The sequence below is a fragment of the Ursus arctos genome, unplaced genomic scaffold (genome assembly GCF_023065955.2).
Source record: "Ursus arctos isolate Adak ecotype North America unplaced genomic scaffold, UrsArc2.0 scaffold_28, whole genome shotgun sequence".
In the NCBI taxonomy this organism is placed as follows: domain Eukaryota; kingdom Metazoa; phylum Chordata; class Mammalia; order Carnivora; family Ursidae; genus Ursus; species Ursus arctos.
In genome coordinates, this window is record NW_026622963.1 from 30,256,238 (window position 1) to 30,269,322 (window position 13,085).

A 13,085-nucleotide genomic window follows, 5' to 3' on the forward strand; every position below is an offset into this window, starting at 1 on the left:
ACATATTTATTTACCAGTGGTTTATCGAGCATTTGTTGTGACCGATGCAAAGAGCTAAGCATTTTACATCCATTATGGTACTTCTTTTTTTTTTTTTTATAATGATTTTTTATTATATTATGTTAGTCACCATACAGTACATCCCCGGTTTTCGATGCAAGGCTCGATGATTCATTAGTTGTGTATAACACCCAGTGCACCATGCAATATGTGCCCTCCTTACTACCCATCACCAGCCTATCCCATTCCCCCACTCCCCTCCCCTCTGTAGCCCTCAGTTTGTTTCTCATAGTCCATAGTCTCTCATGTTTCATTCCCCCTTCTGATTACCCCCCCTTTCTTTATCCCTTTCTTCCCCTACTGATCATTCTAGTTCTTATGTTCCATAGATGAGAGAAATCATATGATAGTTGTCTTTCTCTGCTTGACTTATTTCACTTAGCATTATCTCCTCCAGTGCCGTCCATGTTGTAGCAAATGGTGAGAACTCATTCTTTCTGATAGCTGAGTAATATTCCATTGTATATATGGACCACAACTTCTTAATCCAGTCATCTGTTGCAGGGCATCTCGGCTCCTTCCACGATTTAGCTATTGTGGACATTGCTGCTATGAACATTGGGGTGCATATGGCCCTTCTCTTCACTACGTCTGTATCTTTGGGGTAAATACCCAGTAGTGCAATGGCTGGATCATAGGGTAGCTCAATTTTTAACTTTTTAAGGGACCTCCACACTGTTTTCCAGAGTGGCTGTACCAACTTGCATTCCCACCAACAATGTAGGAGGGATCCCCTTTCTCCACATCCTCTCCAACAATTGTTGTTTCTTGCCTTGTCTATTTTTGCCATTCTAACTGGCGTAAGGTGGTTTCTCAGTGTGGTTTTGATTTGAATTTCCTTGATGGCTAATGATTTTGAACATTTTTTCATGTGTCTGTTAGCCATTTGTATGTCTTCATTGGAAAAGTGTCTGTTCATATATTCTGCCCATTTTTTGATTTGTTTATTTGTTTCTTGTGTATTGAGTTTGAGAAGTTCTTTGTAGATCTTGGATACCAGTCCTTTATCTGTAGTGTCATTTGCAAATATCTTCTCCCATTCTGTGGGCTGCCTCTTAGTTTTTCTGACTGTTTCCTTGGCTGTGCAGAAACTTTTAATCTTGATGAAGTCCCATAAATTCATTTTATCTTTTGTTTCTCTTGCCTTTGGGGATGTATCATGAAAAAGATTGCTTTGGCCGATGTCGTAGAGGTTGCTGCCTATGTTCTCCTCTAGAATTTTGATGGATTCCTGTCTCACATCGAGGTCTTTCATCCATTTGGAGTTTATTTTTGTGTATGGTGTGAGATAGTGGTCAAGTTTCATTCTTTTGCATGTAGCTGTCCAATTTTCCCAGCACCATTTATTGAAGAGACTGTCTTTTTCCCCCCGGATGTTTTTTCCTGCTTTATCAAATATTAGTTGCCCAAAGAGCTGAGGGTCCATTTCTGGGCTCTCTATTCTATTCCATTGGTCTATGTGTCTGTTTTTGTGCCAGTACCATGCTGTCTTTGTGATCACAGCTTTGTAGTACAGCTCGAAATCCGGCATTGTGATGCCCCCAGCTTTGTTTTTTCCTTTTCAACAGTTCCTTGGAGATTCGGGGTCTTTTCTGGTTCCATACAAATTTAAGGACTATTTGTTCCAGTTCTTTGAAAAATGTCATTGGTATTTTGATCGGGATAGCATTGAAAGTGTAGATTGCTCTGGGTAGCATGGACATTTTAACTATGTTAATTCTTCCGATCCATGAGCATGGAATATCTTTCCATCTTTTTATGTCTTCCTCAATGTCTTTTAAGAGTGATTTATAGTTTCTAGAATAAAGGTCCTTTACGTCTCTGGTTAAGTTAATTCCAAGGTAACGTATGGTTTTTGGTGCTATTGTAAATGGGATGGATTCCCTAATTTCTCTTTCTTCGTTCTCGTTATTCGTGTACAGAAATGCAACTGATTTCTGAGCATTGATTTTGTATCCCGCCACGTTACTGAATTGCTCTATAACTTCTAATAGTTTGGGAGTGGCTTCTTTTGGGTTTTCCATATAGAGTATCATGTCATCTGCGAAGAGAGACATTTTGACTTCTTCTTTGCCGATTTGAATACCTTTGATCCCTTTTTGTTGTCTGATTGCTGTTGCAAGGACTTCTAGTACTATGTTGAATAATAGTGGCGAGAGTGGGCGTCCTTGTCGTGTTCCTGATCTTAAGGGAAAGGCTTCCAGCTTTTCCCCATTGAGAATAATATTTGCAGTAGGCTTTTCATCGATGGCTTTTATGAGATTGAGAAATGTACCTTCTATTCCTACACTCTGAAGGGTTTTAATCAGGAAAGGATGCTGTATTTTGTCAAATGCTTTTTCGGCATCGATTGAGAGGATCATATGGTTCCTGAGTCTTTTCTTGTTGATATGATGTATCACGCTGATTGATTTGCGAATATTGAACCACGCTTGCATCCCAGGTATGAATCCCACTTGATCGTGGTGGATAATCCTTTTAATGAACTGTTGGATTCTATTAGCAAGTATCTTGTTGAGGATTTTGGCGTCCATATTCATTAGGGAAATCGGTCTGTAATTCTCCTTTTTGAGGGGGTCTTTGCCTGGTTTGGGGATCAAGGTAATATTGGCCTCATAGAATGAGTTTGGTAGCTTTCCTTCTGTTTCTATTTTTTGAAATAGCTTTAGGAGAATAGGTATTATTTCTTCTTTGAATGTTTGGTAGAATTCCCCAGGAAAACCATCCGGGCCTGGAGTTTTGTTATTTGGAAGGTTGTTTATTACTGACTCAATTTCTTCATAATTAATTGGCCTGTTTAAGAAATCAATTTCTTCCTGTTTCAATCTTGGTAGTTTATAGGTTTCCAGGAAGGATTCCATCTCTTCCAGATTGCTTAGTTTATTGGCATATAGCTGTTGATAAAAATTTCTAATAATCCTTCCAATTTCAATGGTGTTCGTCGTGACCTCTCCTTTTTCATTCATAATTTTAATAATCTGGGTCCTTTCTCTTTTCTTTTGGATAAGTCTTGCCAGTGGTCTGTCAATTTTATTGATTCTCTCCAAGAACCAGCTTCTAGTCCTGTTGATCTGCTCTACTGTACTTCTGGTTTCTGCTTGATTGATTTCAGCTCTAATTTTGGTCAACTGCTTCCTCGTGCGTGGATTAGGCCTGTCCCTCTGTTGCTGTTCCAGCTTCTTGAGGTGAGAATATAAAAACTGCATTTTAGATTTTTCTATTCTTTTGAGTGAGGCTTGGATGGCTATGTATTTCCCCCTTAGGACTGCCTTTGCAGTATCCCATAGGTTTTGGACTGTTGTATTTTCATTCTCATTGGTCTCCATAAATTGTTTAATTTGATTTTTGATTTCCTGGTTTATTGAGTCATTCCTGAGCAGGATGGTTCTTAGTCTCCAAGTGTTTGAGTTTCTTCCAAATTTTTCCTTGTGGTTGAGTTCCAATTTCAGAGCGTTGTGGTCTGAGAATATGCAGGGGATAATTTCAATCTTTTGGTATCAGCTGAGACCTGTTTTGTGTCCCAGAACATGGTCTATTCTTGAGAATGTTCCATGGGCATTAGAATAGAATGAGTATTCTTTGGTTCTGGGGTGTAGTGTTCTATATATATCTAAGAGGTCCAACTCGTCGAGTATGGCATTCAAAGCCTTTGATTCTTTGCTTAGTTTTTGCCAGGGTGTTCTGTCTATTTCTGAGAGTGGAGTGTTGAGGTCCCCTACTATTAATGTATTTTTATTTATATGTCTCTTTATTCTGGTTAAGAGTTGGCTTGTGTATCTTGCTGCTCCCCTGTTGGGGGCATATATATTTATAATTGTCATATCCACTTGTTGAATACTTCCTTTAAGAATAATATAGTGCCCTTCTGCGTCTCTAACTATAGTCTGTAGTTTAAAATCCAGTTTATCTGATATGAGACTTGCTACCCCAGCTTTCTTTTGAGGTCCATTGAAAATCAAGAAGCCCACAACCCGAGGCACCTGGGTGGCGCAGTCATTGAGCGCCTGTCTCCGGCTTAGGGCGTGATCCCAGCGTTCCGGAAAGGAGTCCCTCATCGGGCTCTTCCGCTGGAAGCCTGCTTCTTCCTCTCTCACTCCCCTGCTTCTGTTCCGTTCTTGCTGACTGTCTGTCTCCCTCTCTCAGATAAGTAAATAAATAAAATCTTTAAAGAAGAAGCCCACATCTCTAAGATCCCTATAAAACAAGGGGCACAGCCTGGGACCCAGTCAATAATTTGGGCTCTGGACAACCCCACAACCTCTCCTCATCAGAATGACAAGAAGGAGAAGCCCCCCCCCCAGCAAAGAAAAGACAGTGAGTCTGTGGCCTCTGCCACAGAAGTAACGGATATGGATGTAACCAAATTATCAGAAATGGAATTCAGAGTAACAATGGTCAAGATGATGAGTAGACTTGAAAAAAGTATTAAGGAAAATGTTACTGAGAATATAGAATCCCTAAGGGCAGAAATGAGAGCGAATTTGACAGAAATTAAAAATTCTATGAGCCAAATGCAGGCAAAACTAGAGGCTCTGACGGCCAGGGTCACCGAAGCAGAGGAAAGGGTTAGTGAATTGGAGGATGGGTTAATAGAGGAAAAAATGAAAATAGAAGATGGTCTTAAAAAAATCCACGCCCACGAATGTTGGCTACGGGAGATTACTGACTCAACGAAACGATCCAATGTTAGAATCATCGGCATCCCCGAGGGGGTGGAGAAAAACAGAGGTCTAGAAGAGATATTTGAACAAATTGTAGCTGAAAACTTCTCTAATCTAGCAAGGGAAACAAACATTCGTGTCCAAGAGGCAGAGAGGACCCCTCCCAAGCTCAACCACTACAAACCTACGCCACGTCACGTCATAGTGCAATTCGCAAATATTAGATCCAAGGATACAGTATTGAAAGTGGCCAGGGCAAAGAAATTTCTCACGTACCAAGGCAAAGGCATCAGAATTACGTCAGACCTGTCTACACAGACCTGGAATGAGAGAAAGGGTTGGGGGAGCATTTTTAAAGCTCTTTCAGAGAAAAACATGCAGCCAAGGATCCATTATGGTACTTCTAACCCAACTGTACCCATGAGCTAGGTACAAGGATTAGTCCAATAATGGGGTTGAGAAAATGAAGTCTTACGGAGGTTATGATTTAACATAGGTTTATCTGAATTAAAAGTACATTCCTTTGGGATGCCTGGGTGGCTCAGTCAGTTAAGTGTCTGCCTTTGGTTCAGGTCAGGTCCTGGGATCGAGTCCTACATGGGGCTCCTTGCTCTCCCTCTGCCTGCTGCCCCCCTCCCCCCCCACTTGTGCGCGTGCGCTCTCTCTCTGACAAATAAATAAAATCTTAAAAAGTACATGCTTTTATAACAGGTATGAAGTCTGCCCACCTGGTGCCAATAGAGAAAGGGAAAAGACTTACAGGCTTTTGGGTGCTCATGGGAACACAGTGTGTGAGTGTGTGTGAATGTGTGTAGGGAGTAGCTAGGGGGAAGAGATGAAGGCTGAAACAGGTCTCTTTGGGCACAATGCTTATTTTACGGTGATGAGAAAAAAAGTACATCCTTTTAAACTCCCCTCCCCTTTCCCTACTCCAGCCTCACGGGCCGTCTTCACGTCCCTTACCTTTGCCATGCTTCTGCTAGCCACCGGACTCTGTATGCCACTCTCCTTCTGCTCTATTTCATCTGAGCATCCTTCCCTCCCATCTTCACCTCTTGCTTATTCTTCAGTTCTTGGCCTTAGTGTGACTTCTTAAGGGAATCATTCTCTGACTCATGTCAAATAAGCTTATTTTATGGTCATGTGGCAATATAAAACTTAGACAGTTATCCCTAGTCACAATTTTACGTCCCTTTGGGTGCCTACGTAGATAACACCTGCGGCTCTAACTAGCCTGGAAGCTCCATGAGGGACAGGGATTGTGCATACTTACGCTACCCGTGGTGTTTCTGGCACCTAACACAGTGCCTGGTACACAGTAAATACTCAACAACATCTGCTGAATGAATGAAAAATGGACCACATTCTATCCTACCCCACACTGAACTGTGGATATCCTCTTACCTAGAAGGAAGATCAGTGATTTTCTTAACAAGTAATGATATAAGACTCAATATATAACTGGGTATTTATCAAATTCTGGGGCCTGAGAACTATGAGAAAAGATCCCAGTGGGACTGTTCATTCTCAAGGTTCCATCTAAGATACTCTAGCCAGAAAACATTACCCACCATTTTATTTTATTTTATTTTATTTTATTTTATTTTATTTTATTTTATTTTATTTTATTTTTTTACTTTATTTTGTAACATTGTGTTATAAAACCATATCCCTCATCATCCAGCTTCCCTCATTATGGCAAACTTCTTTCTTATATGCCCTGCTATTTCCACCCCAGCCCCATAATATTGAAACAAATCTCATTTCATTTCATGCATAGATATTTTGGTTCATACTCCTAAAACACCTCTCTCTTTTGAACCCATTTCAGACTCAACAGGAAGTTTTATCTTCTACCTAAACTATATTTCTAATGTTGCAAGTTCTGCCCATTTCCTCTGGGTTGAAGTCGGAGAACCACCTGTCACCCGTTTTGGTGTTACAACCGCTTTTGGTAATTGAAGTTTGTGATTGGTGCTCCCTTCCGTCATTCATTACCAGCTCCAAATTTAATAATGTCTTTTAGTTAACCAACGGACCATCGCTAGTGAGCGTTCACACCGCATGACTGGAAGAACAAATTTATTTTTGGCAATATGATTTTCTTGGGCTATGAGCTGTGTCCTGTGCTCCTGGTTTATGAGTTCGGAAGAGATTTTGTCTCATTCTTTAGAGATCAAGAATTAGAATTTCATGGGCTTGTTCTTTCAATCTGTGGGAAGAGAGTAACAGAGTGTTAGCACTCTGCTTCTGTGATATCAAGGGTGCTGCGCAAAACGGGACGGGGATGGACTTTTTTTTTTTTTTTCCTGTCTGTAAAATTGGGCCTGAACTTGAGAAAACTGGGGAGAGGGGAGTGGGCTGCTTCTTTTTTCCTTCACTTTAAGCCTGTCATGGTATTGATGTTCCCTATTTATTGGCACATGACAGGCATCCTACAGTAGTCTCTTCTTAACCGCTGTGCCACGCAGGTGCCCTACAGTAGTCTCTTCTTATCCGCGGTTTTGCTTCCCGTGGTTTCAGTTACCCGCGGCCAACTGTGGTCTGGCAGCCGACGACCCTCCCTCCAACTGTCACGATGCCTAGCTGATCCACCTCACTTTGTCCCAACACACAGGCATTTTACCACCAGACATCATCCCAAGAGGAAGGGCGAGTACAGAACAATAAGATATTGTGTGTGTGAGTGTGTGTGTGAGAGAGAGACCACATTCACGCAAGTCGTATTATAGTATATTGATACAATTGTTCTGTTTTGTTATCAGTTATTGTTCATCTCTTCTGGTGCCTAATTTATAAGTGAAACTTTCTCAGAGGTATGTATGTATAAGAAAGCACACGGGATAGATAGTATTCACATATATAGGACTGGTACTATCCGTGGTTTCAGACACCCACTGGGGATCTTGTATCTTTTGCAGATAAGCGGGGACTACTGCGTTTGTTGTTCAGTGGCTGATAGAAAAATTGAGCCGTGTACCTTGTTAACTTCTGTAACAATGTTCTCACTGGAGTATACTTTGAGGTGAATCGTGTCATTGAAGAGAAAAGGATAGCAAGACTCTGGCAGATTGCACACTATGTCTCCATTCCAGAATTTACTGTCTACTCTGTGCAAGATCCCATGCTAAGATCTGAGGAGACCAAGGGAAACAAGACAAAATACTTGCTCTAGAGGAGCTCACAGTCTAAAGGGAGTGTGGAAGATTAAAAATGGTTGTCAATTCTCTACTCCTTCTCCAATTCAGACGTGGAGCCTAACTCCGTCCACTTGAATCCGGGCTGTGAACAGTGACTTGACAGACCGAGAAAATGCAGCAGAGGTGATGGCTGGACTTTGAGGCTTCCTCTCAGTTCTCTCAGAATCATTGTTCTGGGGGAAGCCAGTTGCCATGTAAAAGGTCTAAGTACCTGTCATCCTGGAAAGGACACACGTAGGTACTCTGGTCAACAGTCCATGGTGAGCCCAGTTCTCCAACATGCCAAAGTGATACCATCCCTGCCAAGGTGTCAGACATGCAAGTGACACCATCATAGAACTTTCAGACCAGCCAGCCCATCTACCAGCTGAGTGCCACCAGTGACCTTGATTGACACCACGGACAGCAGAAGAATCTCCTAGGCAAGTTCTGTCCAAATCCCCTATCCACAAAATCCAGACATATAATAAAAAGGCTGGAAAAGCCTTTTTGTTATTTTAAGCCATTACATTTTGGTGCAGCTTGTCACCCCACAATAGACAATCGGAACAGGGAGGTAAGAAAATAACCAGGATCTAGGATGAATTCTCATAAAGGTATGTACAAAGTGTAAGTGAGAAAACAAATGTAGAGCAAACAACTCTCAGAGAGACCAGGCCACCACACCGCACCACTTCCGGGTGTACCAATGATGTTGTAGTCTCTGTAAATAGCACCCTCTGGAGTTGTGCAGTGCCCAACGTGAGCAGATGTGTGGTGGTTTTGGGTAATGGGGGCCGGGAAGGCAGCTTAGCTGGGAAAACTGTATAGGAAGGGTACTGGAACTCAGAACTGAAATGTTAAGTAGGTTGCATGGGCTAAGGCAGAGGGTGGAGAACTAGTCCTCCAGCAGGTGGCAGCAACGTGAGCAAAGTTTTGCAGTCGCAGGTACCCATGACGGGCTTGGGGCATGGTTGCTGGTCCTGTGTGGTCATCAGGCTCAGTCCCGGGATGGACGGAGTGGCTGCAGGTGAGCCTCTAAAGGCTGTGTGATGTGAAGGGTCTTAATTACATAGTATCATGAGGAGTTAGGAACAGGAAAGCAACGGAAGCCGCAGATGATTTCAAAGCAAGGGAACAACAAATGCGAAACAGTATTTGAGAAAGTTACAGTTCAAAACCCCACAGACGGTGAGAGACACTGTTTGTTCTTCCAACCGCCTGCCTCTCCCTGGAAGCTTGGCAGAACCAGGAAAGTCTTAAACAACAGGGGATTACTCAATGATTCATTTAAAAGGATCATTAAAGGAAAATTGAGGCACATCACGTCCTGCCTTCTTTAATTGCTCATTCATTATTACAGTGGGTGAGATAATGGCTGTGTGTTATTCTTCTAAATAGTGTAAAATATTTATTGGTAAATGTAGCAGTGCATAAATTAATGCCAGTTGAGATTTGCTATAGCATTTTTTCTTCCTCCGATAGCCATAATTTTTATTTAAAGAAAAACAGTATTGTGCTGATTCATTCTGGCTCAGGGCTGAGTGAGAGCATTATGAACATAACATCTACAGGATGATACTGTCTCTTAGTTTCCGTGGGATGGTTGCCCTTCCAGTGGTTTGTGAAATTAATTTCTTTCCTGTTTATTAAGACCATAATGTTTGCCAAGAGGGCATGTGTAGGTGTGAAATTTTTTTCTTTTCTCCATCGCATCAGAATTAGGTAACAAACTACCTAACTAATAGTGACTTTTATTTATTTTTTATTTTTTATTTTTTTTAAAAGATTTTATTTATTTATTTACAGAGAGAGAAAGAGAGAGACGGCTAGCGAGACAGGGAACACAAGCAGGGGGAATGGGAGAGGATGAAGCAGGCTCCCAGCAGAGTAGGGAGCCCGATACAGGGCTTGATCCCAGGTCCCCGGGATCATGCCCTGAGCCGAAGGCAGATGCTTAACGACTGAACCACCCAGGCGCCCCAACAGTGGCTTTTATAAGTGAGGGTATTTATTATTTCACTTACCTGAAAGTGCACAGATAGGTGGTTCTGCAGAGTTGATTCAGGGGCTTCACAATGTCAACAATGACCCAGGATCATGTCCTTATACAACAGCATCCAAAACTAGGAAAGAGAATGTGTGTGTGTGTGTGTGTGTGTGTGCGTCTTGTTTTGTTTTTAATGTTTTCTCTCTCTTTTTAAATCCTGGGGGAAAAATCTTTTTCGAATCCCAGCAGACATCTACTTAGGTTTCCTTATCCAGATCTGGGCTTAGACTCGCCTCTAAATCAGTCACGAAATGGAGAAAGGCTCAGAGGAGACGCGCTGGGGCCCCATCCTCAGGCAGGGGAGAATATAATGTGAATGCTCCATCAGCACACTGCCACACGTGGGGTTTTCTTGGAAGCAGTTACAGAGGGATGTCTCATGCATGTGCAGCCAAGTGTGTTGGCCACAGGTCAAACCAATTTAGGGGTGGTGATTTAGGACATTCTGCATGCCCAGCTCTATATCCCTGCTGGCAGATACAATAGAAGCGTATAGAACAATGCTTGATCTCAGGGAGTTTTAGTGGGCATTGTAATAAAGCAGGCAATTCTTAAGCTTGAGATATTAATTCAACACAATATATGGATGATCTATTACACCTTTGGAGATGGGGAATCAGAGATGAATAAGACCTAGTTCTTGCCCACAGGAATTCACAGTTCCCTTCACCATCTGCCTTGTTCAATCTGGTCATATGGAAGCAGTTTCATCCCCGGATGTCACCACACTCTGTCATGCCTCCCTCTGAGCACACAGGGCTGCAACACAGCTCAATTCCGCCCCACCCTCCTTTGCCTGCTTCTCAGAGTAGTCACTCACAGACCTGGCTAGGTTACTGCTCCTTCCCTGGATCCTCGTAGCATTTTCCCTTTGTCGTGGTCCTTACCATCCCAGGTCCCGATCATGAGCCAGGCCTGGAGCCCCGTGAAGGCAGATTGCGTTTTGATCAATTTGCATCCTTAGCCTGGTGCCTGGAACATAGATGGTTTTCAGTGAACGTTTGTGGAATGAGTGCATGAATAATTGAATGAAAGGAAATTAAATCTGGATCTTTTATTCCTCTTCAATAAGTTTCTACTGTATTAGTTTTTTCTCTTTTCCTCTTCTCCCCATTTCCTCTCTTATGTTCCTTTTCCTGGCTCCTCATTCATAATGAACTAATGAATCCAGCATTTACAAGTTACGCAATATGGTAGAGCCTGGCTTTTACCTTTTATCTCCCTCCCTCTTCTCGGAAAGAAGACCAATTTTGGGCGTGCTGGAGGTGGACCCAGAGCCATGAGGGCTGGTCAGGACACCATTCCAGGGATTTCATTTCTTACTGTGAGCCACCTTTGGGTCCACTTTTGAACGGCTTCAGTCCTGCCGTGATCTTGTGATTTATAATAAGAAATAAATACACATTTTTAGATTTTATTTTTAAGTAGTCTCTACACCCAGTGTGGGGCTTCCTCACAACCCTGAGGTCAAGAGTCTCATGCACTACCAATTGAGCCAGCCAGATACCCCCTCGTTTTTAAAAAAATAATACAAGTAAAACCCAAAAGGGACAGTGTTCGGAGAACTTCTAGCTTGGTGAAGTAAAAATTGATAAAAGTAAACCCTGTTTAGAATGGAGTGGAGGGGCCAGCACAGGGGAGCTCTCATGCCCTACCACCTTTCTTTTCTTTTCTTTTCTTTTCTTTCTTTCTTTTTTTTTTTTTTAAGATTTTATTTATTTGAGAGCATGAGAGGGCGCACAAGCTGGCGGAGAGGCAGAGGGAGAGGGAGAAGCAGACTCCCCCTGAGCAGGGAGCCTCATGGGGGGCTCAATCCCAGGACCCTGAGATCATGACCAAAGCCAAAGGCAGCCACTTAACCCACTGAACCACCCAGGCACCCCGACGTACCATTTTTCAATTGCAGACCAAACAGGAAGACACTTCCCTCCCAAGCAGATAAACTACCGCTTTACTACCCCAGCAGGAGGAGGAAAATTTTCCTTCTGCCCCTAGCAACAGCCCAGCCAATGAGAGACCGACACAACTCAGCCAATGAAAAGTCCCTATAATTTGAATTCCTAGTTTACTCCAATGGCTTTTTTGTTTATAGTGGCGCCGCCCAACTTCCCTGCTATAAAAGAGCCCGGGTCTGCTTTGTTCTCAGGACTTACTTGCGGTTTTGCGTCCACGTGGTTGTCTAGGATTGCGATTCTCTGCTATTCCCAAACAAACCCAATTTTGCTGGTAAAACAACTGGCCGTTTTATTTTTAAGGTTAACAGTGATCACGTGGAGATACTCCGGGAGAGCTTGGAAGCTCCCAGCCTTTTCACCAAACCTTACCCAGCGCGTCTCTTCTGTCTGGCTGTTCCCGAGTTATAACCTTTTATAACAAACTGGTAACCTAGTAAGTAAAATGTTTCTCTAGTTCTGTGAGCTGCTCTAGCAAATTAATGGCACCTGAGGAGGGAATCTTTAATTTATAGCCAGTTGATCAGAAGTACAGTTGACCCTGAGCAACGTGGTTACTGACTCCGCACGCAGCCCAAAATCCTCCTATAACCTTTGTCCCACCCGCCCTCCCCAAACTTAACTAATAGCCTATGGTTGACTAGAAGCCTTACTGTTAAAATAAGCAGTCGATTAACACATATTCTGTGTGTTACATGTATGATGTGCTGTATAAGTGAGATAGAGAAAAGAATGTGATTAATATCATGAGAAAATACATTTATAGCACGTTACAGTATTTATGGGAAAAAGCCCCACGTAAGTGGACCTGTGCAGCCTCAAACTCATGTCGTTCAAGAGTCAGTGGTATAGCTAACGACCTGGACTTTGAGGCTGGCGTCTGACGCAGGGGCAGTGTTGTAGGACTGAACCCTTAGCCTGTGAAATCGGATGCTGCCTCCGAGTAGATAGTGTCTGAATTGAGTTTAATCGTAGGACACACAGCTGGCATCCAGGGCATGGTTTTTTGGTGTAGGGACCCCCGTCCCCAAGCAAACCCACATTGGAATTTGTACCAGAATCAAAGACCAGCAAACTCCCCAGAATGATGGCTCTGTTGCTTCTTGGTTTGTGTTCCCAGATCTGGGGAGACTCTGGAGGGGCAGGGAGCACTGACATTGTGCACATGTATGGATGACATTTG

At 42.7% G+C, this 13,085-nt stretch overlaps 1 protein-coding gene across 3 annotated transcripts in view; it reads left to right on the forward strand.

Annotated features, from left to right (window-relative positions):
- Nucleotides 1-13,085, forward strand: part of AGBL1 (AGBL carboxypeptidase 1) — a 708,586-nt gene that overhangs the window by 45,798 nt on the left and 649,703 nt on the right. Inside the window, exon 1 of one of the 3 annotated variants that reach the window (XM_044388397.3) lies at nt 12,212-12,338. The exons of the other annotated variants lie outside the window; for them this stretch is intronic. The gene's annotated coding sequence lies outside the window, so the exon portion shown is untranslated. Of the gene's footprint in view, nt 1-12,211; nt 12,339-13,085 lie in introns of those variants that run through there. 3 annotated transcript variants of the gene reach the window in all.